Genomic DNA, 26,926 nt, shown 5'->3' with positions numbered 1-26,926 from the left:
ATAGTAAAGATTGGTATGGCAAGTTGGCACCTGTACCTTGAGGTTGTAGTTCACTCTCAATGAGATACAAGGAGGTAATAACTTATGTTTCAATTGAGAATTTGTGAAATAAATGGGTAAGTTTTTTTGTTGACAAGCCTGGCCAATCAAGGCAAGTTTTAATTGTTGATATGCTTGCAGTATGGGAATAAGCAGCTACAATAAAATGTACAGGTTGGTTTTGTATGGCTTCAACTAAATATGAGAGTTGTGTTTTTTGTCGGTGTATCCCGGATTGATGAAGCATACTCCAGTTTTGATCTTGCAAGCATATTATACGGTATAAGTTTAAGGGAAGCAGGAGTCCAAGAAAACTTGCAGCAAAAAAAGACATGTGTTCAGTTATTATAGCATTAGTCAAAAAGTTGATATGCATTTACACTGAAAGATCACTAGCAAAAAATCTGATAGAGCAACCTAATAAAAATTATTTCAGTTTTTTTCTATTGCATTATGAAACGATACAACTGATACACTGATAAAATTACTTTTAGTTCTATTCCGGACGTATCTGTGCTATTCTGCTTGTACAAGTCTACTAGTGTATTCTTTTTATTAGTGTAATAGTGTATTGATATTAGTTTGCCAGATTTATAGTCTATCAGTATCTATGTGTGTTGTGTAGGTGTAATGTGCTTCAAGGAGAAGCAAGCTTCCTCATTTGCCCAAAAAATGCATCAGAAATAATGCATTTATATTATCACAAAAGACAATACATATAAATCAAATATGAAGCCCAGGATTCAGAAAGGAAAGATTGTTGGAACAAATATACACCATACAACAGCTTAAAAAGAATAAAAATGTGATCACATTTAAAAGAGAAAAGATGTTTAGATTGGTTCACAACAAAGTTTGCCTCTTTAAAAAGGAGGTTATTGGCAATCAAGCCACCGAATTGGTTCACACATACACCACAAAGATTATTAGACTTCACAATCTCAAAAGCTAGTGAATGGAAGTGGTGGGTTCTTCATTATTCATTACCATGCCTTCATGGCTTTTTGCCAGATAAGTATGTCAGACATTCCAGTTTGCTTGTGGAAGGTGTCTGTATACTTCTACTAGACACCGTCACTTCAGATGACCATAATGAGATCATCTGATCTTCTCTCGGAGTTTGTTGTGAGAGCACAGTCTTTGTTTGGATTGGGTGCAATGACATACAATGTACACCAAATCCTGCATCTTCCTAAAAGTGCAGCTAAACTAGGACCTCATTGGTCGCATTCTTCATTTGTATTTGAAGGCGGAAATGAACTTCTTGTGAAATTGGTCAGCGGAGCTAATGATGTTCCTTTACAAATATTGGAATGTTATGTAGTTGCTCGAAAGTTACAGGCAGCTAAAGTTAGTTTAAATCTTTCACCAGAAGCAGTGAGTTTTTTTGGTGTACAGGAGAGGAGAGCTGGTCAGCAGACAGTTTTGTTAGGCACTGGAAAGCTGTGCCTGAACTTGGATGAAAGTGAAAAACAGGCTGCAGTCCACAACCATGGCTGTGATTCAACAAGTGTCACTGAATATTAGCGAATGGTCATCAACCAACAAACATTCCACTCTCTCCAGTACACTTGAACTATAAAGACTAAAAACAGTGCATTTGTCAGCTTCTCAGGTGCGTTTTCTCTCATTTGTAGAATTCTTACTGGAGCGAATTCTTGTATAATTCTGAAATGCAAGGAACTATTTCCTGTTGAAATTCTCCATGCAAAGCACCTTTCAGTCTGCGTCAGTAGAGAGGAGCCACTAGTTTACTTAATACCCAGCGAAGTTATGCGCCTTTATGTGTTTATAGAAATAGACAGCAATATTTTTTAATGGACAATACGAAACCTTTATGAAAGAGACTAATTCCCATGCTCAAGACATGGCAACGATGAACAGTATGTCTTCAGCCATGGTACATGAATGTCTGGTAATAACAGGTTATAGCTTTAAAAAACAACAGTTGGTAACAGTGCACCACACTTTATGGCGTTCTGTAATAATCAGCTTTTTGATGTTTGAATATATTAACCAAGCCAGAGCCGTCAAAATTCTAGAGTGTTTATTTTTTCTTGCGATAGCTTCTTGTTTTCCTAATGAACCAGCTAGCCCAATTTGCCACTCTTCATTATTGTACTCTTGTTGATTAAGTGCTTGGGGAATTGCATGGTCTGCATGTTGGCAGTAGTGATGCAGCTGCTGATGAACAGCTGCAGTAGCCAAAAAATGACAATATTTTACAGGACTTATGCACAGTTTCGGGTCGGTGTCCTTACATGTAGCGAAGGGCCTTACTTAACCACGTGACTGCCTTGAGTGGGTGATCACAGTGAACAAACACTGCTTCATTAGCAGATGGTGAAGAGGTAAAGTTTCTCAGTCTGTATGCAGAGGCATGGAAAGCAGCTGAATGTTAAGTGAGCAGTTATGCTACTTGATACAACAGCATCATTTTCACACCATGCATCCTTCTGCCTCACTTTATTTACTCCTTTGACTCAATGTAGCTGGTGCAAGTTTATCCGTTAACTGTGGCAGCATGACTCAGACACTATCTTTTTTCTGAATCAAACAAGCAAACTCTGAAATTTTATTTTAACAGTGTATTATGGTTTGAATCAAAGACTCCAAACACTATATATGAAGCCTGTTCTGATAGTCTTCTTTGCTTTCGCATGCTGAAGGCTACACAGGTTAAACTACTTTTACACATTTCAACGTGCGGTGGTTGAACTAGCACCCAGTGAAGAATTGTGTCTTCTGATTTTGCAATATGTGCACTGATGTTTAGCTGTTTTTGTTCATGATTATGTGGTTTTAAAAATGGTAAATCCATGTTCTTACTTGAATAAGTTCTCAGATCTGTACTCACTTTTGCTTAAATAATATTGCTGCATTGTCATGTTCTGATATATTGCTGTAGATCTTGTACCAGTAGCAATGCTTGTCCTGTTTCCTTGCTTCCTGTCAGTGTGCCATGCCAGTTTGTTCTTTTTGCACAAGCTCACTTGTGTTCTGTGACATATCACAACACTTTTGGGGTGAATGCAAAAATGCATAGTCTAGAGAAAATAGCTTCATATGAAGTTGTAATATTATAAAAGCATATGCCAATTAGACCTGGTGTTCTATACAGCATCTGTGAGCACAAATGGGCATGGTGAAGTTGGTACTTCAGTCAGTGTTCTTCCTGTTATGTGTTTGTTTAAATGTGGCTAAAGTTGCTTGCTTATTCTTTAGATAGTGGAGTGTAAAATAAACCCTAGTCCTGTTTGTAGTCATGTTGCTTGTGTCTTGCCCTTGTTCCTTTGTGGATGGATGCATTAGCAGTGTTCTAATTTTCAAATCAAGTGTGCACAAACTAGCCCAGAAAGTAGCTTTAATGAAATCACGTTGGTAGTATCTAATTTATGGCATTCACAAACTCAGCCGGACATGTTAGAGCTACAGTTAGTATCCACAGTCTTGAAAGTGCTTTGTTTTGCTTTTGTAAATAAACTTTATTACAACAGTAGGAAGATACCTATGAAGAAAGGAATCAGAGAAGTAGACACAATCTCTGCAGTGCTGTTCACTGAGTGCTTGGAAGAAGTATTCAAGCTATTAAACTGGGAAGGTTTAGGAGTAGGGATCGACGGCGAACACCTCAGCAACATTCGGTTTGCCAATGACATTGTTCTATTCAGGAACACTGCGGACGAGTTAGAACAAATGATTGAGGACCTTAACAGGGAGAGTGTGAGAGTGGGGCTGAAGATTAATATGCAGAAGACAAAGATAATGATAAATAACCGGGCACATTGTACAAGAGTTCAAGATCGCTAGTCAGCATCTAGAGTCTGTGAAGGTGTATGTCTACCCAGGTCAACTAATCACAGGAAACCCTGACCATGAGAAGGAAATTCACAGAAGAATAAAAATGGGCTGGATCGCATACGGCCGGCATTGTGAGCTCCTGACTGGGAGCTTACCATTATCATTGAAAAGGAAAGTATACAATCAGTGCATTTTATGGGTGCTGACATATGGCGCAGAGACTTGGAGACTGACAAAGAAGCTTGAGAACAAGTTAAGGGCCGTGCAAAGAGGGATGGAACGAAGAATGCCAAGTACAACTTTAAGAGACAGAAAGAGAGCAGTTTGGACAAGAGAGCAAGCGGGTGTAGATGATATTCTAATAGACATTAAGAGAAAGAAATGGCGCTGGGCAGGTCATGTAATGCGCAGATTAGATAACCGTTAGACCATTAGGGTGACAGAATGGGTACCAAGAGAAGGGAGGTGCAGTAGAGGATGCCAGAAGACTAGGTGGTGCGCCAAAATTAGGAAATTTGCGGGTGCTAGTTGGAATCGGTTGGCGCAGGACAGGGGTAACTAGAGATTGCAGGGAGAGGCTTTCGTCCTGCAGTGGACATAAATATAATGATGATGATGATGATGACAGTAATCCTGTTTTGGATATGCATTAAATGTTGCACATCCGTCTCGCAAAATTTGTAAATGTAATTTTGTATTAAAAGAGCTGGAGCACACCTGCTACAAAGATGGACTGATAGTTTTCTCATGCAACTTCCCCAATGTAGTTTCACAGGCTAAGTAACGCTGCTGTGCTTTGAAAACGTGTGCTTTAATTTAAGTTGAAACATGTTTAGAATAATATATCTGCATACAAGCTGTAAAAAGTTTTGATAATTGCACAGTTTACACACTTCATTTTTATTTGATACTCCAATATCCCAACTGTGTTTGTTAATCTGTTCACGTGGCAGGCAATGCATTCAGGGTTGTATATTCAGTTCATTTTAAAAACGTCTCTTCAGGCATGTGGGCACCGGCATGTGTGCTATTTCTAACATGCTTTATCAGTGCCTCAATCAGATTTCTGTATGTCATATGATGATCTCTATCTGGGTTTAAAAGACTGATACGTACATCATGCTATTTGGTCTTGTAGGCAGCACAGTGAGATCTATCTGCTGCCTGCCAGTCTGGTAAAGAGTTCTATGGGTCAGGTAGGAATGTATATCACTCTTAGAAGGACCCGTACAACCTATACATATTCCTAAGAGACTATAGAAATTTCTATCAGTTTTTTTTGCTAGGGTACATATGTTAGGTTTTTAACTAGTGATGGCACCCCGGAGAGACATTAGTGTAGACATTGCCCCACTGGACTTGTGCAGCAGCTAAGCCCAGTGGGGGGGGGGGGGTGATATGGACTGGGCGCCGGCTTGCGAGAGTAAGGATGACGTGGCATTGCGGCGGTGCCCTCTCCCCTCACACAACACCTGGCGCGCTAGAGCGACGGCAGATGTACCCTTTCACCCGCTCTGCTCCGTAGAGGTCACAACCAATGGGATTTGAGGTTCCATTTCGCTGAGACGACTGACGCTGCCTTTTTTACTGATTGGGCCATTTGTTTAGTCTGTTTGAACAGAAACGGACCTGCCAGAGTTCGGTTGTTTCACGACAAAAGACACAGTCATCAACAGAAAGTTTAGTTTTCTACGTTAAGTCCATTGCGAGATCTAAAATGAGAAAAATCAAGGGCCTAAACACTCAGCATTGTGGCATGCCAGAAGTGACAAAAGACAGATTTATGAATTGGAGTTGTTAACATACAAATTGTGTTTAGTCATGAAGAAAGCACTCAGTGAATTTTAGTAATTGCATGTGGATCAATATTAAGTTAGCTTATTCAGGAGAAGGAGGCAGTGGCACAAAGTAGCAGAATTTAAAATGCTAGAAGCATCCATTCAACGCAAGAACTAAGTTCAATGGAGGAGATCAAGTTAGTGAACATGACAATATAGTTGTGTTTTTCATGAGAGACAAGGTCTTATGGAAACCATGTTGACATTTGTTGTAGAAGTTTTGTGACACAATTTAAGATTATTATGGAGATTGAAATAAATGATGTCACAGGGAGGCTTGGCAATTGAGGCCAGCAATTGTTCCGCCCAAGTGTCTCTCATGATATTACTGCGGTAGATCACCACGTGCATTCTGTTCTAGAAGCTGAAAAGGTAATGCTAATTTGTGTAATGCATCTGTCGAATGCCGACAACAGTATGATGCTGATGCGGTGACAACGATGGCATGATCAAAGATGGGATGACAATTCTAGAGTCATCACGATTGAGGCATAACGACTTTGGGATGATGAATGCATGCATAGCAATGACTGCGTATTTACTACACAGCGTGAAGGCGGCAGCATCCGACGGCGTGATATTACAACTAATTTGAAATGACAATGCAATGATGACGACAGATTGAAGACTGTGAATGGTGAACAATGCTGCATCCACTTGGCAACTAAAGAAAAACATATGAGGACAGCTAAGCATGTCTTATCTGAGTTGTGATTGCGAAAGCATTAATGCCCAATTGAATGCGGCTGAGCAGTCCTTCGAGTTTTACGCTGCAAGTGATGCACCCTAGAGCTACATTGGGCCCAAGCTAGCAAGCAGCAGCAGCCTGCGGTGCCAACACCACATGCCACCGACGTGCTGCATGACCAGAGACCAGGAAACAGCAGTGGCCACCAAGGCCGGCAGGCACGCGCAGCAGTTAAGCCCAGTGGAGAGGGGAGATACGGACCGGGCGGCGGCTTGCGAGAGCAAGGATGACGTGGCATCGCGGCGACGCCCTCTCCCCTCACGCAACACCTGGTGCACTATAGCGACAGCAGGTGTACCCTTTCACCCACTCTGTTTCGTCGAGGTGCGCTTGTGACGTGGTCGCAGCCAATGGGATTTTAGGTGCTGTTTCGCTGAGACGACAGACGCCGGCTTTTTTGCTCAATGGGCCATTTGACGCTTTCGCATAAATAATCGCTATAGAATAATGACGACGTGGTTATGTTGAGCTCGCGTTCACGCTTCGTCTACACGGACCACCCTACCTGTGTACTTTTGGTACTGGGGCCAATTCTGTACCATGCAATACACTCAGCCATGGAGCACCCGCAACGATCATGCGATAGGCAAAAAACGCTGTGCTTTAAACATGCACCCATAGAGTGCCCCAATATTGCAACCAGCCGATCCGTGCATAGTGAAGCGTCCGCATGGCTGCGTTTGCCACATGGCCGTGCTATGCGAGTGTGTGGCTGATGTATCAATTGAGTAATCGAAAGACTGGTTCCGAATGCATTTACCAACCAATTTGAGTCCGCGGCACTTTAATGTGCTGCTTTGAATAACTGCATGTGGTACCACAGTTCCCGCAGTTGCCCAATGCATGTGGCGCGTACTTTAACAGCAGCGCTCGGCGTGTTTCGACTAAAGCAATTTCATTTCAATTCTGCTCGCCACTCTTGGCGGCTGTAGCTGCTTATAGTTATACAGTACTTTGGTTATAAAGTACAATAAGTCTAGTTAATAAATTTTATTGGGATGTGAGGTTTTATTTTGTTAAATCGAGAACTTCGTCAAATTCAAACCACTTGATTAGATCACGCAACATGCCATAAAATTGATGCAAGAGCCAGAAATGCCGTTTTTGCCTACATTCACACTTATTGTAGCAGTTGAGCATGTACTCTGCCTTAACAGAAGAAACGATTAAACATTCTTAAAAGCTACATGTCAGTGATACTAAAATCACCAGAACTCAATTAGACCTACTATACCCACATTTTTTTTTAATTATGGCAAATCAGGCAAGATATTAGTTGATTCTAGGTTTTCAGTGCTCATGAATGTGACAGTGAAAGTATTGAATGTCATGTAGTGTAATGCAACGAAAACAAGGACACAAGAAAAAGCAAAACACAGACATAATTAGGCGCTTGTGTCTGTGTTTCACTTCTTCTTGTGTTCTTGTTTTTGCTGCGCTACACTACATGCTGTTCCATGATGATCAACGAACAAGCCCACATTGCCGCCCCCGTGTAGAGAACAGGAAATTTCGTTATACACTTAAACTTTGATATAACAAAGTAGGTAAAATCGGCAATTCGCTTCGTTATATAGAAATTTCGTTGCATTGAAATTCGATCTGTTATGCAAATGAGTACAGTCGCCGATCGATTTTTATTGCACAGAAAGGGGCCATGCAATTTTCTGAACTATTGGGCAATAAAAAAAAGCGTTTGAATGAGAAAACAATTTATTTTGAGAAATATAGGAGTCAGCGGCGATGAATGATACGGTTTCATGCCACGTTGATATCTTCACATCAGCGGTACGAATTAAGTGACGCCATATGCTTTCGCGTGCACTCCGCCCCCAAAGCGTCGCCCGGTCGCACTGCGACGACGCTATCATGAAAAGCGCCGGCAGCTGGGAGCGAATGCTTCGTCTGCTTCTCGTTCCAACGGGTCATCAAAACTCGAGATTGCGCAACCTTCAATACTAAACGTACTGGAAAACAGCTTACATGATGCCACGCCGTCTTGGCATCCCCGCTCTTTCCACATGCAGCAGATTACCTCTAGAGCAGGGTGCGCGGCTGCATATGCGCTCAGCCGCGCTTACAGCCACGCGCAGTCATGGCCGAGACGCGCGTCAACTTACCCCCCCCCCCCCCCACTCCGCCCCCTCGCGCGCGCTTGATCGCGTTACCGCCAGCTCGCTTTCCTTCCCCACTTTGCCATTGCTCGCGTGGGAAGGGCGCACTTATGAAGCCACCATCTTTCTTGTCTCACCCTCGCACACGTTCACTCGCACCTAAAGCACAAGTGCGCGGGGCGCGATAGGATCTGATCGCACTTGGACTTAATTTATACGGAACATGATGCGGCTCCAAGCTGTTCTTGTCGCGCTGCACGCCGTTTGAGAGGTGCGTTTGCAAGCAGCCGCTTGTAATTCAATCATTTGACTATCTGCGTCCGCGGAAGTTACCATTGATTGTCTTGGCACTCCTCTGCGGCAGAAGCAAAATTTCGTTATATTGAAATTGCACACAAACACACTTCTTTATATTGAGGCTCGAAAGGCATGGTGTTCTATGGAGAAGAGGTTATGAAAAGTTAAATACTTCGTTATATCGAGAATTTCGTTATACTGAGGCTTAACTGCATAGAGATTTGAATTTATATACCTTGTTGTTCAGCTCCTTGGGTCATGGTTTCTATGACTATGACTCATATAACTCTGTATCTGTTGAGTAGAAAATCTCTCTTGCCCTGTTTCCCTACCGTTCTACTTTTGGAGGAGGCCCCCTCTTGGTGCTATCCTTGTTCCACTCTTGGCCCACATCATTTCATAATCGAGGCATGTAAGGCCACAGTTCCTTATGCGATGCAGCTCTGACATCATGCGTACCATACAGAATTGTACATGAGCCTTAGCCCATGCATAACCATTCTTCTGATCAAATGTTAATTTTTAGACTGACGTCCTTCCCTCTTGAATGACAGTTATCTCTGCTGTATTGTTGCTGCTCTCTCATGTATGTATACCAATCAATTATATTAGTCAATTTCTTCTTGAACATTGAGTCCAATCTTTGCCAACTTAAGTGTGTGTTGAATGTTAATTTTTTAAGACCTGTCTTCACAATCTGCCTCCAGCTCATCCATTTTAGCATCCTCAATTTAGTCACTTCTCCATCCTGACTTCTCATATTTCAGATTCAGATTTATTGGTTCCAAAAAAAAAGAAGTAATTACATGACAAATATACAGACGAGGGTCCCAAAGTGAGAGAACTGTAATGGGACCCTCGGTTAATAATAACAAGATTGATGGTGATATCAATAGTCAGCAAGTTAGCGTATTATAAACAACATCTACAGATCAAATACATCACTAGACATGTCATTTACAATCAAACACGAAAAAGCACGCTATAAAAGAAAGTCGGAAAAAGGAATGGGTGAAATACAAGAAATGACATGTGAGATAAAAGTCAAAGGTACACCGCCACATCACAGTTAACGCAGGAAATGATGCTTAAAATGATTTTTAAAAATTGCAAGAGAAGTACAGTATTTTATTGTTGATGGTAATTCATTCCAAAGAGAAATTGCAGCGAAGGAAGATGTTTTTTTGCCATAATTGGTATGAACCATGGGTAACAAGAAATTGTTGTTAGCCACAAATCTGGTCATATTTTTATTCTGCAAAAGGTCAGTTGCAATGAACGGAAACGTAAGGTTATTATGAAGCAACTTGTGGAGTAAGACGAGTATGTTAAACTGGAACAAATTATTAATAGGCAAGATATTATACGCGCGAAGTAACAAAGAGGCATTGGATTGCATGGAGCTAGAAGTGATAATGTGTATCGACTGATTTTGGATATGTTGAATTGATGATAAGTGACAAGCGTATGTGTTGCCCCATGAAACAATGCCGTAATTAATGTGACTATGAATGAATGCATAATACAACGCTAGCAGAGCCTCACGAGATAAAAAAGGGCGAGCTTTGATTAATGCACGTATACCAAACGCAGTCTTGTGCTTGAGATGTTGGAAGTGAGAGCGAAATGTAAGGTTAGGGTCAAGATGTATGCCAAGAAAAGTGACATCGGTGCTAATGGGAATTGAATTAATTCCAAGCTTTACTTCAGGAATAGAAGTTAAGGCCCTTTGAGCCCTTTTGAATAACATAAATTTAGTTTTTAAAGGATTAAGAACTAAGTAATTGTTGCTACACCATTTTACATTGTTACTTAATGCAATATTTAACTTAGAAGTAAGAGTAGTAACAGATTTGTCAGATGAAGATATGGTTGTGTCATCTGCATATAAAATGCAATGAACGTAGTTGGTGGAGTTAAGAGAATCCGGAAGATCATTAATATATAAAAGGAAAAGCAAAGGGCCCAGAACTGATCCCTGTGGTACACCTTGGTTAATACATTTTGTTACTGAGAAAGTATTTGCTGCATGTACTGTGTATGGCCGGTCAAGTAAATAATTTTTTAAGAATGTTAGCGCAGGACCGGTTATACCATAAGAGTCAAGTTTATTAAACAGGACTTGATGGTTAACCGTGTCATAAGCTTTACTGAAGTCTAAAAATACAGAACCAACTAAGTTTCCCAAATCAATACATTTTTTTTATGTAGTCAGTTAGAGATAGGACAGCTAGATTCGTGGAACTTCCTGGGCGGAAACGAAATTCATTGTTCTTTAGCAATTTAAACTTTGTTAAGTAGTTATTAAGACGTTTAACAAATAATTTCTCAATGAGTTTACTAAGGCAGGAAAGAATTGCAATTGGTCGGTAATTATTAACTGTGTACGTGTTTGTCGCCTTATTTAAAAACAGGAATAATCTTGGCATTTTTTTAAAAATGAAGGGAATGCACCTTCTTTGAACATAAGGTTGATGATATTACAGAGTGTGTCGCAAACTAAATGCGCAACCAGTTTTAAATGCCTGACACAAATATTGTCTAAGCCAGGCCCTGTATTTTTAAGGTTAGCAATCGTGGAGCACACTTCATTTGGTGTAGCTGGTAACAAGAAGAACGATTGTGTCGTACGGCTCAAACTATTATGCAACTGTGCATGTGTGTTGTTATTAGTGTAAACAGAAGAAAAGTAGTCCAAAAAAGCATTAGCAATTTCGTTGGGCTCAGAAAGAGTGAGGCCATTGTAATTTATTTTGGTTATACAGGCATCAACAGACGATTTGTTAAGAAAAGAGTTCAATAACTGCCATTGCTTTTTGGGGTTATCCTTATTCTGATCAAATTTATTTTTGTAGTACTTTTTTTTCACATGTTTAAGTAAAACATTCAGTAATTTACAGTATCAACTATAGCGTCTAGCTAGTCTAGTATTAAAGGGCTGACATTTAGTTTTCTTGTACATGTTTTCCTTCTTTCTTAAACTTTCTAGAAGACCCTCCGTCATCCATGGGTTGCGCGGATATTTATACTTTTTCCCAAATTTACCGTGCGTGTGTTAGTCGAAACGGCCAATAAAAATAAAGTGCAGAATTTGTTTAGTGCTTCTTCGGGATCAGATGACTTTATTAAAATTGTTTAGGTTCCATACATTATTGCTGGTCATGTATTGTCTTGTAAGTTTATTAGACAGTGAAAACCTTCAACTTGACTGGAACCTGTGTAACATAAATATCATAATGCATCTTTTCAGTTTTTCCAAACTATGTCAATTCTGCTGATTCTGTGGGCTGTCCAAATTTTCCATGTTGGTGTTTTCAGTTATCATTGAACCAAGGTATCCGTCTTCTCTATGGTTTACCCTCAAGGCTTCCCTTTCATCTACTCTGAGAAATTGGCATGCGGCTACCAGATGTGGGCAGCTTGCCTCACAACACATGCACATGCTGAGCTACTTTTGCCAACCTTTGTGCTAGATGTCAATCAGCATGAGCGAAGCAGCGAGAATGGGGAATTATGAAATTGAGGCAGAGGTTCGAGCATTAAGGGAAGTCATACTTATGAGGTGAGTACATGTGAAGAAAAGTATTCAGAAATGTTGGGAATTTGCAGTTTCCTGTTTATTGGTCTATTAAACTCTCCCTAGCTATTTCAGTTATTTCATCATGTGTTGCAATTTTTAGTTGCAATATGTTCTTCTTAAGTGCTGCCACACTTACTACTAGAAGTTTGAGAACTTATATTTCTTATTCACTTGGTTCATTCATACCTACAAGCAGCCGTCTTTTCACTTTACATCAGCTATTGAATGTAATGCCCAGATATGTTCTCAGTCTACTTCAGTAGGAGTCACTAACACAATGAATGATCATGAAGCATGTGGGTTCTTAGAAAGTGCCTTCATGTAATGCAGCTGTAAGTTAAGGTAGGGGATGCTTTGGAAAGCATGTTATGTGGCTTACATGAGAATTATTTTATGCCAGAAAGCACACAAATATTTGTGTTTATTTCTGGTGTTCTTCTTCCTTAATTACCTTCTTGATTCAGCGCATATATATGAAGCAAGAGATCCTGGCTCCTTCTTTCTTTACATTAGCAAATTACATTAATCATATAATAGCACACTTTACATAATTGAGCACACTAAAAGTCACTTGGCGAGCAAAACATGTACTTGTCCTTTTGAATATCCCAGCTTAATGTTTTAGTGTGTGCAGTTTGGACGTGATTCTTCAGAAGCACTACATCTGCTTCAAGTATACGAGGTATAATTACTTTTGCTTAAAAATAATCCTAATCTTCCTTGATAGCTGTCCTTTTTTTACTAGACAATATAAGCATGGTGCTTAATTCCAAGATAAATATGCCTGCTGTAACTGTATGCATCAGTGTTTGACTATTCGTTACCTACTATTCCTATTAGAAAAATGTATTTGCCAACCTCCAGTTATTTGCATTGAAGTAGTGAAGAGTTTGACGGCAGCCTGTCTGGTTTGGTCAAAAGAGGCACGGTAAGTAGTTTAAAATTAGGTGCTAACCATAAAAATGAAAAATAAGAACTGGTTCAACTGGAGCTTTGTTCGCAATCTTTGCGAACAAGGCTTTCAAGTGGGAGCCGAAGCATCTATCTTGTATGCCCGATCTTCATTTGCTTATTGTTATTATTATTTGAATTCATCTAGCCCTAAAGAGGTGGCAATTTATTTCAAATACTACTCTTTGCATTTTGTTTCCATTGCTGAGTTTTTTTTTTTTTAAGTAACTTCATGCACCACACAAGTACAACTCAAACATTTTCATTCTTTCAAGGAAGTCACAACTAGTGGAAGGTATTCTGCACTAACATAATTATTTTGAGATTTCCAGTAAATACGTAGTTCTCATAAAAAGTAACTAAATAATTTTGGCCTAAGCGGTTATACATTAACCATGTAGGCTTCATCAACTTCTGACATCACTTGGTCTTGGCAAACTTGTGAGCTGACAAGCTTGAGCATGCAGTCACTTCCCTCCATATTTGTTTCGATGAAGGCTTGCCCTTTGGTGCTACTCTGGATCCACCCCCGTTTCCTGTGATTACCACTATGGGCTTCAAGGCACACACCCTCAGGAAGACTTTTCATGCACAAACCTGGTTCTTTCACACTTTTACTAAGACAGACATTGAAAGCAAGGATGGCACAGCAGGCATGTTGGTTACAGAAGTACTCTATTAAATAGCTTTGTAAGTATTCATCTTGTGGACATGTCCATATCCTCTTCTGCTGAATTAGCTGGGGGAGCATGTCTCCTTCTCATGCTTACCCCAGCCCAGCCAATCAGAACTTCAGCAGCGGATGAAATGGACATTTCCACTAGGTGGACACGGAATACATCCCCTGTGCTCTGTCCTATCTTTCCACCCTTCTCCATGTATTTTACTCAGTAAACTACTGGTTCAGCGTGTTGGCCACCTTAATCAATCTTCCAGTAGCTCAGCACTTAAAAGGTATACAATACAGATAAGGCACTGTAAACCCAAGCAGTTAGGCTGGCGATTGCTGCTGTTATGCACCATACAGGCAGACGCAATGGCTTCACTGTAGCTTTCTAAGTTAACTTTACTGAACTTTGAATTTAGAGAAGGCAGAATATAAAAACAGACTAGCATCTTTCTTATGTGCTTCACGCCTCTGCTTTTTTGTGTTACTAAAATAAGTATGTTGAACCTAAATGAAGTAGAAGGAAAAGGAAATTGTCACACAAATTTCATTTCACTGTCTTTTTAAAGGTATAGCAATATTTTTTAATTGCAATACAAGTTGTTACTTGTTTCGATCTTAATGTTCATTCCTCATACTCCAATTGGACTACAACTGTTCCCTCATCCACAGCTATCAAGGCCTTACGGCAACTTTGGAAGCTCTCTGAACTGAGTAAATGCTATGCATTGCATTATTTCTTAATACATTTTCATGGCTGCCTTTAACCTCTATAGTTCCTCATTAAAGCCAGCATCTCTCTTGTGACCACATTTAAAAGCTTGTGGTAATGTATGCCTAACAAGAAATATGGGTACTTTGTAGTGCTAGTATGCTCTAAGTAAATTGTTCTATGCAAAAATTTCTGACATAATTGTCTGACAAATACTGCATCATGTTTGCTATTTTGCCTTCTGTTTCAATTTCACTGCATCTATACATTTTACGAGTGCATGAGTAGGGTTTAAGGCTGTTCTTTAAAATGCTCATGAGCACTTATCATGATCAGTTCCCCATATAAGTGGTTTTGCTGATGAGAATACAGGAATACGAGCAAAATTGACATGGAACCAACATATAGATAACGTCTGCATGACTGCCTATCAAAAGTCATATTTTCTGAGAAAAAAAAACTGGAACGTGCATCGCGTAATGTAAAACTTATTGCGTACACCACCTTCATTAGGACGATACTAGAATATTCAGCCGTTGTTTGGAGTCCCCATCAAGTGACGCTTAAGAGGAAGTTGGAAAGGATACAGAGTCTGGCGGCACGTTTCATTTGTTCGACATACCGAAGGAAGGAATCGGTCACGCTTATGTTACAGCGTTACAACTTCTATCTTCTTGAGGTACGTAGGAAAAAAATATAGGCTGAAGGTGCTTTATCAAATAATGCAGGATCAACTTTAGATTGATAAGCTCAAATATCTACATGCTCTAGGCAAAAGATACCCGCGAACTAACCACGACTATGTCATAAAGCCGACCGTATCAATAGTGATACATATCGATACTCATTTTTTCCTGGATGCGATAGAAATGTGGAACCAATTGCCAAACGCTATTGTTAGCCTAAAAGATGTCACCGACTTTGAAAATGCTGCTGAGGCATATTTATGGGAGTTTTCGATTTAGTTTTGAAGTGCCAAGTGATATGTGCAACTTGATATTCATTGTACGTATTTTGATAAATGTCAGAAGTGTGCTGAACAGCATTCAAGTGAACATCTTATTCACTGTGAATTGACAAGTGTTAAGCAACTTTACGTACATTGACATTGTCCATATTTGATTTATGTAATTGGATTGTCCTCTCTGTTATGACCCTCTATGAGGGTTGACAGTATTAATAAATAAATAAATAGACAACGAGGGATGTGGGTAAGAACACTTTATTTTCAGCACACATGTTTTTTTAATGAACGGCTGTTATACTGCTAAAATCTGCACATTTAATAAAAGTACACTGCTCTGCTTCATCACTCCATGCTAAGTGCAAGTATCCCGTACCAGGAAGTCAAACCAAGACGTGGGATGTTCAGTCTGTGAAAACAAAAACGAGTTTGAAACATTAACGTGCAAAAACTAAAGCACACTCAAGAAAATAAACACAGCACAGGAACATATCCAATGAATCAGAATTACCTTTGAGAGCAAACATATAGTTTCTATGGCACAGTGAAGAAACCTTATTCCTCCGGCTTTTTTTGTGCGCGAGAAAATATGAAAGTGCATGCGTTCTCCCCATATTGTGTATCTGTCACCTTTTCACACACAACAAAGATGTTGTCTCAATGTACCCAACTGTCTTTGCATATCCATTTCTCTGCTCTCATACCATGATACCTACAGTTAAAGGCTATAGCAATGCTTAGCTTGAATGAACCAACACAAGCTACATGCACTGTGCTGTTGAACATGGCATTGTAAGTTAAGATTCATGCATAGCACATTCATGTGCTATAAACATTTGATTGTCATTGTAGGCAAGATAAATAAAAAGAAGGTATGTAAATAAGGATGTTCCCTAATAAGCTGTGCAGAAGTGCTCTCCCGTTTGGACAGAAGCCGAGCACAGCTGCAGTGAACAAGAAGCCAACTTATACAGCATTTAAAATCTAGGTTCTAAATGTGCTACAGATTTTTCTGAATTCATGGTCGAAAATCTAGGTGTTAAAGGTGACAAACATTTAAACAGGTCTCTGTTCGGACTGGTAATGCAATGTGCCGCCTAGTTTGATAAAATATGCCATATCACTGGTCTCCCAAGCTAAGGCTGCTGTCTAGTTGCAAGTGCAAATCACTCAATTATGTCTAGGGCACGTTTCAGCAAAAGACAGCCAAGATTACTGTGCCACTGAGGTCTATTTCCTGACATCTGATTTCTTCTCAGAAAGCTACCTCTCTAAAAAAAAAAACCTTCACAACAAAATAACCCAAACCTTTCTTGAGAAAAACCATCACACTGGTCCTTGAACACTAATTACACAGTGGCTCCTTGCGATGTAATGTTATGTACGTCAGCACCTTACAAAGTACAGGAAAATTTAATAATGGCAGCGTGACAGGTACACAAAAGAAGTAAAGAGATAAAACATCACACAGGCTGCCATCAGTGTTCATATCTCTAGTTCAATGTGGATGTTTTTAGCAGTGAATACATGTTCTCATTAAACTGAGTCATAATATTACAAAAGCGAAGGGCAAGGGTCTTTACATTCTAAACTGACAAATGTGCTTTATTACGATTCACCACAATACAGGAGGTGTTTTGCAGTGAACGGTCACGTAAGGTTTTGGCTAACTACGGCGGGCGTGTCCTGCAGCGAGGCGTCTTGTGTATTGCGGTAAAGCGTATTATTGTGACAAGAGCTAATCTGGCATGTATGGCTTTAGCCAACAAAAGTTCTTAAGACACCATGCATCCTGCCGCAAAAATCTGCTTTGTTGAGAGTAGAACATTAGGTTCGTCGCCAACAGAAACCATACATTCCAGATTCACGTAAATCTTTCCCAATATTGGCATGCTTCACCGCAACACACAACTATGTTGCGGTGATAACGGTGGTCGAACAGGCTGGTGCAAATGTTTCGACAGGGGAGCGTGCCTTCATCAGGGCAACTGCTTTCCTTGGCAGTTTTCATATACGTGAGTCCCCCCAATTCCCAACAGGGAGATTTAGCTGGACCTTTGCCAAGAGACGTACCGACAAGCGTTTGGTAGTGGCTGGTAGAGATACAGGAGTCTAAAAAGCGTTGCTAAATTCGGTTCCGTAAGGTTAGCTTCACCGCAATACAAATAGATTAAGCAGTTAGAGATAAATGTTTTGCGGTGAATCATAGCAAGGGTACCTGGCCTTTGATGCAAAGCAGCTTCCCAAGAGGCACGCTAATCCAGTGGCTAGTTATGCAGTTCCCCGCATGCGAGTGAGTTCCCTGCGTTCGGCGGTTTCCCAGTGACATACAAAATGACATTGATTGACTGTGTTGTAAATGGGCGACGGCACTATATGCTGATCGATGCAAAAGCGTCGTTTCGCTTTCGAAAACTGCGCTCGGCTAAAGAAAACACCTTGACTCGCATATGACCAAAGCAGTTAGACAGGAGACTACGAAATTACGTAGCTATTATGGAAGAAATCAACAGTTCAGAAACAAATGGCTGTGTAAACATTAACTCAATTGCTTACGAGGCCGACAAACCAAAGGTTCAAAGCATCACAGCCACGTCCGAAATAGCGCTGAAGGCCAGCCAGTACACTTATTAGGCGCCTCGGCGCGCGTAATGTAACAGGAGACGGCAGGTGCACGCGTACATCATTAAGGAACACATATTATATATGTCGGTGAAAGCGGTCACTCTTCACTTCTGACATGCTTCACCGCGTAACACTAGTCTACTGCGGCGAAGCTGACTTCAGGACGCCGATTTATTCAACTTATCTAGCGAGGCAGGTCCGTTTAGCACGCTTGGCAACGTTTGACATTTTCTGCATTAATTTCGTTTGTTCTTTTTAATTTTCTTATCATAGTGACCCTGTATCACGCAGTAGCAGAGCTGGTGCCGCGTCTTAACTGCGTTAGGAAAGGTAAGCGTATATGCAGCAGGCACGGCGGCATTGGCTCTTGTTTGGAAACTTCAAGAGACGCTCTTCCGCGGAGCGATGCCATTCGTATTATTAAAAGAATGCAGGTGATGATTAAATGAGCCGCAGCAAAGCTGTAAAAAAGCAGTAGTAATGCTGTTCTAAGATCCTCTCGCTCGAGCGAGATGGTCTTAGACAAAAAGCACGACGTAACGCGATCTGACGGAACAGCTCGTCATGCCAGTGTTTTCTCACATCCTCGTTCTTACGCGCACCCTCCCCTGAAAAAGACTACTGAATGGTTCTGTGCACGCACTGACGATCCTGACGGAGGCAATACCACTCACATATGAGCAGCTCCATATAAGATGCCACGGCCCATTCCACATGCCGGCTGCAATTTGACGCGGCCATGAGGCAAAATATGCGCACAAGGTACCTAATGGTAACGCATCAAACAGCTCACAGCCCCAATCCTTTATTACACGCATATAGCGTGGAAAGATTAATTACTCACGCTCTAAGTGGGCACGGAATACGAACCGCTTCGCAGCGCAGCCGGCTCCGCAAGACAGACGCCATGGAAATGAGCGGATGTGACATCATGGGTTATAGCGGACGTGACGTCATGGGTGAACGTAGACATTTCGGGCACCTTTCGTCTGCTGTGCCCCGGGCACAGCAGACACGGCCGTTTCCAACGGCGCGACCTTGATAGGACCCTAACCTTGATGCGACCCAATCCACTTCGATCGCAGCGCTGCCATAGTATTTTTCGTCGTCGCGCGCCTCACTGGCCTCGCTGCAAAGCATGCGCCACCCACCCGCTCGTCGCACTCAACCGTATTCTAGTACACTCTACTAGCCATGACCAGAGAAGGATTCTGCCATGACTTTAGTTTCATACAATAATTCTATACCCCTAGCGCATAGAGTTTCTCACTAAATGTGAGAAATTATATGCCGCAGTGGCAGTGCCGCCCTGCGGCCTATTCGCCCGATTTTGAGGACACTAACCGTTTCACTAACGAGCTGTTTTTTATTCTTCTTTACAGTGAAAGAAAGAAAGGTTATTGATATGGTTATTGAATTTGTTTATTTAGCGCCCTCATTCGAACAGAAACTCTATGATTCGAACGGTAGCAGGCGTAATGGTCACGTGATATCTGCATTTTGCCTCTGCACTGTCTGCACCGTGCTCTGCACCGATGGCGGACCTTCCTAGAAATTCAAAGGACGACGAATTAGAATGGATAGAGATCGAGAAATCATTTCGTCAAGAAGATGCTGTTGAGACAGCGGACCGGGCCGCTCGTATAAAAAATAAATTAGCGGCCAACCCATTTGTGCCACTGGGTAAGTCGTGACACGGGTATCTCCTGATCTGACTAAACCAACTGTTGTGGAAAATGTGGTCTTCGTAGGACTTCTGGCCACGGTGACGGCGTTGGGTGTCGGTCTGAAGACGATGGTCAAGGGTCAGTCGAGGCAGTCACAGATGATGATGCGTACACGAGTCGTCTGCCAAGGACTGACGTTCGTAGCCATACTTGTGGGCATCGTGGCGGGAGCACGCAAGGCGCAAGAGAAACATCAATGACTGATCTGTTGTTTCTACCAAAAAGAAGATTTCTGATGGTAACAGTCTCGCTCGCGTTTTACGCTTGTCTGTTGCTGCATCTTGTGTTGCCAATGAAATGCGTCCAACTAAGCTTTGTTGACACGGTTCCTGCGTCTCTTACTGGCAAAATTGCTTCAGGAAAATCAACCATATTGCTTGACAGTGGGGACGTTAAATCAGGGTACGCATACCGGTCACCAACACACCTCGTGAGGTTTTAGGTGTCTCGGGCGCTCCAACAAGTTAAGAGCGGGAAAACGTTTTACCCGATATTCTTCGTAGTTTAGGCCGTAAATGTCTACGAAGGACAAACTGGGAACTTCGGTACAAGCGTTTTATTTATTTTTTCAAGTTTTACCTACGCGTCAAAGGCAGAACAATTGCCCGTATGCATTTGAAATTTATGGAACACAACCTCTGTGCGCACATGTGCGCAGCCTGCCGAACAGATTAATTTCTGTGGCTTGCACTATGCCCTTTGCGTCATATTAGTGTACATACAAGATGCATGCGTTTGGGCTTTTCAACAGAAGTCAAGGCTAATGTCCCTTTAAGGTTGCGCATGCTGGACAGTGCTTTTTGCAGTCATTTATTTATACAAAACATAAGTTCATGCACATAAATTGTCTGATCATAGTGCACTGTGATAATGGAGATACTTAGCTCTGTCTATGTTTTAGGTGGCTTATTTGTACTTATGTGCAAGTTGCATGCACTTCAGAAGGCAATAGCTAGAATGGCGATGAGTGGGGCAATTGCAGATGGTCAAAGAGATGCATGTTAAAATTTATGAAAGAAACTTTGCTCTCTGTAATAACTTTATAAGCATGATTATACAAGTTGTAAAGTGTTGTCTAGGGAGTGTTGCACCACAATAATAATTTTCTGAAGCGTAGTAACCAAGATAGACGCAAGTAAAGTAACAGTGAAAGGAGGGGAGCCACTCTCCCTGCAGCATTATTCTTTTATGTTGCCTTGATAAGTGCTCACAAGTGACATTCCCTGCCTACTGCTATTTTGTGAGGACTCTTGCCCCCTGCGACACCCACCTCTTTCTGTTGTCGCCTTTCTTCTATTGCTGCGTGGCACATTTCTAGAGGTGCTTCTGCATGCTCTGTGTGTCAGAAGAATTCCCTAGTTGTTCTCACTGATGCTTACTTTTTGTGTGCTGCAGGTGGCATGAATGTGATATGGAGGCACCTAATGAATGCATAGCATCACCTTGGTCGTGCCTCCAGGGGTGAAGGGCGCGAGGACTTTTTGAATTTTCAGCTGTTTTTGTGGTGTAGATCAGTGTTACTCTGCAGACACAATCGTTTTTGAATGATCTACGCACCGTGCTTATCTATTTGCAATGTCCAGTGCGAGGGGCCCTTTAAGGTTGTGCAGTAAAACCTCCTGCTAAAAATTCTTATTTAAAGTTTAGTTTGTAGCTTTACTATGAGAAATAGAAGCAATATTTTGTTTGGAACGTATCTTGTTGTGGCACGCCCTCATTTATAATGAACACTTGAAGTAACGATGAGGCTGCTTGAAGTATATGCACTAGCTAAGCACTCTTCTTTTGAATGAAGAGCTTTCTCTCTTTCTGTCTCTCTTTCTGCTTGAAGGGATGAAGCTGCTTTACTTAAAATAAAAAAAAAAATATTCATATTCATTATTGAATTCGACTGCTGACTGGTTGATACTTCTGTCCACTTTAAATCCAAGCACTTTTGCAAGGCGTATTGGTCTCGCTGGGTGACTCCCTTCGCATTCCATTGGGATGTGCTCAGTGGTCTCCGGATTTTTTTTGCAGCATACACATGCCTCATCTAATTGCAAATATTTGTTGCAGTATGTTCTTGTCCTTCGGCAACCAGCTCGAGCCTCAAATAGCAAGGCACTTCCCTTCCTGTTATTGTACAAATTTTCCTTTCTAATTAATTTTTTCACATTCTTGCAGATCTCCATGGTCTTTTTAGTTTCCATTCTTTGCATCCACTTTGCTGTCTCTATTTCTCTCTCTTTCTGATCACTTCGGGTTGTCTATCTACACTTTCAGTTACCCTGTACTTGGTTGCCAACTTTCTTGACCTGTTCCTCCATTCTGTGTCCACGCTTTTTAGGTACAGATACTTGTACACTTTAGCCGCCCATTTCATTTCATCCACGTTCCTGAGTCTTTTTGCATAACTAATTTTGCTCTGCGCTTCTTTGACTTACTCAAACGAGGCCCAACCCATGTCCCCTTGCACTGCCTTATTTGTGGTTTTGCCATGGGTTCCCTAAGCCAACCGGCTCACCAATCTTTAGTTGACTTCAAACCCGACAAAATATCCGATTTTAGGCACAGCATGGCATTTGGCAACGTTAGCACTGGCACCATGACTGCTTTCCAGATCCCGTGCACCACTTCATATTTGTTCTGGCCCCTAAGTGCCCTATGTTTCATAATTGCTGCATTCCGCTTCCCATTTATTTTGAGGTTATTGAGGTTTGAGGGGTGCTTGAGTAAGCCTTTCCTTTGTTTATGTATATGCCGAGGTATTTATATTACTTGACTATGGGTATGACTTGCTGTTGAAATGACACCACATAGTTACTTGTCTCTTCATTAAAGACCATAATTTTAGATTTATCTGTACTAAATTTAAGGCCTAGATTTGTGATTGCGTTGCCACACATATTATTGTCTGCTAGTAGTACTAAGTCTTCTGCATACATCAGTCCAGGGAGCTTCTGTTGCACCATTTGTCCCTTATGCGTGTAGGATAAATCAAATCCTAATTGATTGTTTGTCTTTCCATGCCCTTAAAATAAAGCGCGAACAACAGTGGAGGCAAAGGGCATCTTTGCTTCAGTCTTTGGTGAATTTCCACCACTTCATTACAATTTCAGCCTTCCCATACAATTTTTACTCGGTTGTCCCTATATATGTCCCTCAGCAGCTCCACGAAATCGTTATCTATGCCTTTGTGCTTGAGAATATCCCATAACAACTCCCTGTCTACGCTGTCGTAGGTTCCCTTAATATCTAGAAATGCTATTCATAAAGGTATATGTTGAGTTACTGAAATCTCTATGCACTGAGTTAGAACAAAAATATTATCATCGAAGCGTCTGCCTGGTCTGAACCCATTCTGTAGTTCCCTCAGTATATCATCTTTCCGCCCATTTTGACAATTCTAATTTTATGGCTTGCATTGCCATTCTGTATAGCACCGATGTTACTGTAACTGGCCTGTACGAGCTCGTCCTATCTTTATCATCTTTACCTTTGTAGATGAGGTTCATCTTGCTTCCGCGCCATGCAACTGGAGTTTTCTTCGTTCTGATCACTTGCTCTATGGCATTAGTCAGCAGTGCCTTGATCTTTGGACCGAGGTTTTTGATTAGCTGTATTAGGATTTCATCAGGTCCTGCTGCTGTGTTATTAGGGACATTTTCCTCCTCTTTCTTTTTTTCCAATAAAAGCTTTCTATGCTAAATTTTGATCTTACAGGCTTCTCTGTTGTTGCTGGATCTGTTTGAGTCTGAACTTTTTTATCTGTTTGAATGCCGAAGTTATCCCTAATAATGTCTGTGTTGTACCGCAGCGCATTGTCTCCTTTGAAGATGTTACCGTCTCATACCTTATAGCAGTTTGCGAATTTTTAGCTGGAGCTCCGAGTGCTCTTATGTAGTTCCAAAATCTCTTTAGGGTGCCTTTGTCTCTTTTGCGAATGTAATGCTCCTGATGGGGGGGGGGGGGTTCACTTGCGCATTTAATTTTCTATTGCACAAGCTCACTTGCTACTCGTTTCTTTTCTCGGTATTTTTTCTATCTAAGGAGCACCTCTGTTCTTTGTGTAATCCCAACTTTTTGGCTTCTCGATCCCTAGACACTGGCTTACGCTCTTCTATAGCTTGCTTTACTGCCTTGTTTCACCACCTACGTGGTTTTCTCTTTCCAATCCAACAGTTTTTCTTCCGTGTTGGTCTCATCTCCTTCTGCATAACATCTACCACTTCCTTAAATTCGCTGACTGTTGTAGGAAATGCCTCCGTTTTTTTCCTCCATATGTTATTTGCGATCTCTGTTATTTGCTTTTCATTCATTTTTAGAAATTCTGATGCTGTTGATATTTGTTTTGTGTTAGTATGTGTTAGTATCTTTCCCAAGTTTTAAGGTTAAATGTTTGCGATTGTTACCCAGGCTAGTTTTTCTGTGTTCATCTATCATCATCTTGTCTAGTCGTTCATAGACCATTTCTGAGAGTAGGGTATAATTGATATATGACTGCCTATTTCCCCACTACCACATTACCTGTCTATGACACTTATTCTCCCTGTTTACTATAATGCTCTGTTCTTTGCACAGATCCAGCACTAGAGAACCGTTGTAACCAGTATATCTGTCTAAATCATGCATGTGTGTGCTCATTTCTCCCAGTAATATCACCTGGACCGATTTCTTGAACTCATTAATATCGCTTCTAATGCAATCAGTCATTTCCTTATCTTTATCTTTGCTATCACTACCTGTCCATAGGTAAGCTACTCCCAGCCATGTCTTTTTGCCTTGCCATGTGCTGCTAATCCATAAATGCTCCTTACATGTCTCTTTTGCCCTTGGCCACTTCAGACCTCATCTAATTAGCATGCCTACGCCTTCACCTTTCCTTGACGCAGTCATTCTGTGGCACCCTTCCGATACAAGATTGTCAATAACAGGCGGCTGCTCCAAATCTTGTAGATGTGTTTCGGTCAGGGGTACATGCTAATCACTTCGTCATTTAGCCATGTTTGATTTTCCAGCCATGTTTCCTGCTTGCGACCACCCTGCATGTGTTATATAACAGATTTTACCTTCTCTATTCTTATCCTTTGTGTGTTTTTTCCTAACTCCTTGTGGCTCAATTGTGCCCTTTACTGGTGTGTCGCTACATTCAGTAATTAATATTCCTTCCTGAATGCCTAAGACCCGCCTAAAAAAGCTACAGGCCGCACCGCGAATCGATGTCCAACCGGTGCTGCTACACTTTCACTAAAATGTATCCTGTCACACACAAAAGCACCTTTGCGGCCTGCTCGGTCAATGACAGTAAAATTCATTGCCTTAGCTAGCTTCCAAATTTCCCTGTTTACTGCAAGCACTGTCCTTTCAGTTGCATACCCCTGCTGTTAACCTCTGGCACCGTGCACACTTCGATTAGTACTTCCTTTGAAACATTCTGTAGGTCTCCGGCACCTTTAGCTATTTGCTTCACGATCCCTGCCCCTCGCTCTTGCAGTACATCAATCACTCCGCCCATTGTCACCACTAGGTGCCTCTTCTCCATTGTGTCTCACATGCGTTCCTTGGCTTTCGCTACCACCTTCATGATCGATTTTCCGGGAAGCACATTAATCGGCACTTGTTCCCCTGCTCATACCCTCTGCATTATCACTGGTTCTATGTTTCGCATGTTTGAATCACCAGCATAAACAACTCTATGCTTTTCCTCCTTCTCGTCTCCGAAAGCTGCAGCGGGGGCCACGATGCCCTCCCCCCCTGTCTCATCATCACCCTTTGCTTTGTTGCCTTCCACAGCTGGCATGTCAGTGATAGTCCCTTCATAACCATCACTGAAGTTTCTCCCGCTGCTTTCTGGCATGGTGGTTTCAGCTTCCTTACCTGCTCTCGCTTCATTGCCAGCCCCATTCGCTGTGCTTGCATTGAAGCGTTCACCATTGCTTTGCAGAATGTTGTCCCTCAGCTTCATTTCTACATTAGTTAGCTTTTCTTCTACCTCCTTCCTCTGCTTCTGTTCGCCCTTGAGTTCCTTTTCTGGCTTTCCAACCTGCTTAGCTAGCTTATCCTTCTGCTCTAGGCGGGCTAGCCATGACCCTAGCACACACATCCTACAGATAAAAGCTGCTCTGTTCTCTTCGTGTACTCACTGAAACCGCATTTCTTCCAACACGTGAGAGTGCTCGCACTCAGAACAACGCACGCGTCTGCTTCTCTTAGTACCAACCATCATCTTGTGCTAACAAGGCACAGTACAAAGTAACCCTACTTGTGCAAAAAGCTAAGCAAAAAGCTTTAGGAACTGAAAAGCATGAGAAATAATTTATAAAGATTGTTCAGGTAACCTAACCCTCCTAAAAACAAATGAGCAAAAACTCAAATAAGAAAACATCGCTTTGGCACACTGCTCCTGATGTGCTGAGAAGGCTCCTCCACTCGCCACGCCTGTTTCCTTCCGTGTCACTCGAGAGAGTGTTTCACAGTAGGAATTGCTGTGGCACCATCTGGTAGGTAAAAATAAAAAACACTTCCACTGCTCTTGATGGTGTCTCAAGCTTAACAGCATCAAAACAAACAACTCTTAATAATAGCCGCAAAATATAGCCGAAACTTCTTCCTTAGCAAGAGATGAGATGAAGCGATGGCTGATTTTACCACTTATTTCTTGCTGTCACTGTGGAGAGCAAGTAGCATGAGCGAATTGAGACTGAAGCTGGCGTACTGGTTGCTACCATGTTGTTACACAATCGTGCGGTAACCGACGGAAGCTGCCGTGCAGATTTTTGGGTGGCAAGCGAAGTTTTCTGGCTGGCTGGAAACCAGTGACGCGACAATCGACAGCGATAGACCACCCTTTGCGACGGTCAACCCTGTCGCTTGTCGCCATC

At 41.6% G+C, this 26,926-nt stretch overlaps 1 long non-coding RNA gene across 1 annotated transcript; it reads right to left on the bottom strand.

Moving 5' to 3' along the window:
* Positions 1-15,953: 15,953 nt before the first annotated feature.
* Positions 15,954-19,923, bottom strand: LOC126531176 (uncharacterized). The gene is made up of 2 exons (XR_007599591.3): positions 19,181-19,923; positions 15,954-16,120 (listed from the first exon to the last, which is right to left on the bottom strand). It is a non-coding gene; the product is annotated as an uncharacterized lncRNA (long non-coding RNA).
* Positions 19,924-26,926: the final 7,003 nt, after the last annotated feature.

The sequence above is a fragment of the Dermacentor andersoni genome, chromosome 1, assembly GCF_023375885.2.
Source record: "Dermacentor andersoni chromosome 1, qqDerAnde1_hic_scaffold, whole genome shotgun sequence".
NCBI classification, from domain to species: Eukaryota; Metazoa; Arthropoda; class Arachnida; order Ixodida; family Ixodidae; genus Dermacentor; species Dermacentor andersoni.
This window is presented reverse-complemented; position numbering and strand designations above follow the sequence as displayed.